The following is a 2,500-nucleotide window of genomic DNA, read 5'->3' on the forward strand; positions in this document are numbered from 1 at the left end:
TGTGGGTTAGGGTTAGGGGAAAAAGTTGTGGGGTTAGGGTTAGGGGAAAAAGCTGTAGGGTTAGGGTTAGAGAAAACAGTTGTAGGGTTAGGGTTAGGGTCAGGGTTAGGGAAAATAGTTGTAGGGTTAGGGTTAGGGTTAGGGTTAGGGTTAGGGTTAGAGAAAAAAGTTGTAGGCTTAGGCTTAGAGAAACAAGTTGTAGGGTTAGGGTTAGGGTTAGGGTTAGAGAAAAAAGTTGTAGGCTTAGCCTTAGGTTTAGGCTTAGGCTTAGAGAAACAAGTTGTAGGGTTAGGGTTAGGGTTAGGGTTAGGGGGAAAAGTTGTAGGGTTAGGGTTAGGGTCAGGGTTAGGGAGAAAAGTTGTAGGGCTAGGGTTAGGTTCAGGTTCAGGCTCAGGGTTATCATTCTGGAAATGATATTAGCAGAAGCAATGGAGGAAAGCGAGGAGAGGGAGGGAGGGAGGGATAGATATTAAACGGGATGGACGAAACGTATAGAGCGCACACAAGACACGCGATGAGAAACCACCCGCCCAGAGAAATTCATGTCCGATTTACCGAGAAGACAGGGAGGGCAGAGAGATCGCCATGGATGAGAAACACGACGAGAAAGCACAAAATATCGGCGAGCTGAAATATCGGCGAGCTGGCGAGAGCAAAGATATCGAGTAGATTCAAGAGAGAAAGCGGAATTATTTTATAAACAACGTAGAGATGACCAAGAACAGGAAAGATGGGGAGATGAAAGTGGGGACGGACGACGGGAGGAGAAGAAAGAACAGCCAAAAGAGAGCCAAGAAAGCCAACAAAACGAGAAAGCGTCGAGAGAAGGAGCAGGAGCAGAAGACGTTAAAGAAAGAACCAAGGGACCTAAGAACGACTTGCTCGACAAAGCAAATAGATCAGTAAGAAATGGAAGAAGAAATAAAAATAATTTCCTGGACTAGAAATGGACTGGATTCGGCCATTCGGCAAGAGGAAGGAAAATATGGAATAAATGAGGGAAGTTAAGATCAGAAATGATAGGCCTACGAGAGGTTCCTCTGGGAAAGCTACACCCAAAACTTTTGAGGAAGGAAGATGGCAGAAATTGGAACAAACTTTTCACTTGAAGGGAAGCTTTTCACGTCAAACCAGCTATTTAAATCAACCCCTCGCAGCCATCCTGGCAGAGAAGCAGAAAACCGAAACACTCCAGTCCGGCCGAGGCCCGGGTAAACCGGTCCCGCCCGAGCGAGCGTCCCGGTAGACCGGGACGGCTGCCGGGCGCGGGCACCCCCGGGGCCCGGCGCTGGCACCGAGGCGAAGGGGGAGGTCCCCGACCGAGGCCCGCGGCGCCGGAGCCGGGATCCCGTACCTCCATCGCGGCGGGGGAAACGGAAAGACTGACCCGGCCGAGGCCCCGGTAGACCGGGACGGCTGCCGGGCGCGGGCACCCCCGGGGCCCGGCGCTGGCACCGAGGCGAAGGGGGAGGTCCCCGACCGAGGCCCGCGGCGCCGGAGCCGGGATCCCGTACCTCCATCGCGGCGGGGGAAACGGAAAGACTGACCCGGCCGAGGCCACGGTAGACCGGGACGGCTGCCGGGCGCGGGCACCCCCGGGGCCCGGCGCTGGCAACGAGGCGAAGGGGGAGGTCCCCGACCGAGGCCCGCGGCGCCGGAGCCGGGATCCCGTACCTCCATCGCGGCGGGGGAAACGGAAAGACTGACCCGGCCGAGGCCCCGGTAGACCGGGACGGCTGCCGGGCGCGGGCACCCCCGGGGCCCGGCGCTGGCAACGAGGCGAAGGGGGAGGTCCCCGACCGAGGCCCGCGGCGCCGGAGCCGGGATCCCGTACCTCCATCGCGGCGGGGGAAACGGAAAGTGATGCGGCCGGGGCCCCGGTAGACCCGGCCGTCTCCCCGGCGCGGGCACCCCCGGGACCCGGCGCGGGCACCGAGGCGACGGCGGGGGTCCCCGACCGAGGCTCGCGGCGCCGGACCCGGGATCCCGTACCTCCATCGCGGCGGGGGAAACGGAAAGTGATCCGGCCGGGGCCCCGGTAGACCCGGCCGTCTCCCCGGCGCGGGCACCCCCGGGGCCCGGCGCTGGCACCGAGGCGAAGGGGGAGGTCCCCGACCGAGGCCCGCGGCGCCGGAGCCGGGATCCCGTACCTCCATCGCGGCGGGGGAAACGGAAAGACTGACCCGGCCGAGGCCCCGGTAGACCGGGACGGCTGCCGGGCGCGGGCACCCCCGGGGCCCGGCGCTGGCACCGAGGCGAAGGGGGAGGTCCCCGACCGAGGCCCGCGGCGCCGGAGCCGGGATCCCGTACCTCCATCGCGGCGGGGGAAACGGAAAGTGATCCGGCCGGGGCCCCGGTAGACCCGGCCGTCTCCCCGGCGCGGGCACCCCCGGGGCCCGGCGCTGGCACCGAGGCGAAGGGGGAGGTCCCCGACCGAGGCTCGCGGCGCCGGAGCCGGGATCCCGTACCTCCATCGCGGCGGGGGAAACGGAAAGACTGA

This window comes from Pantherophis guttatus, unplaced genomic scaffold, assembly GCF_059756535.1.
Source record: "Pantherophis guttatus breed Tessera unplaced genomic scaffold, ASM5975653v1 scaffold_30, whole genome shotgun sequence".
In the NCBI taxonomy this organism is placed as follows: domain Eukaryota; kingdom Metazoa; phylum Chordata; class Lepidosauria; order Squamata; family Colubridae; genus Pantherophis; species Pantherophis guttatus.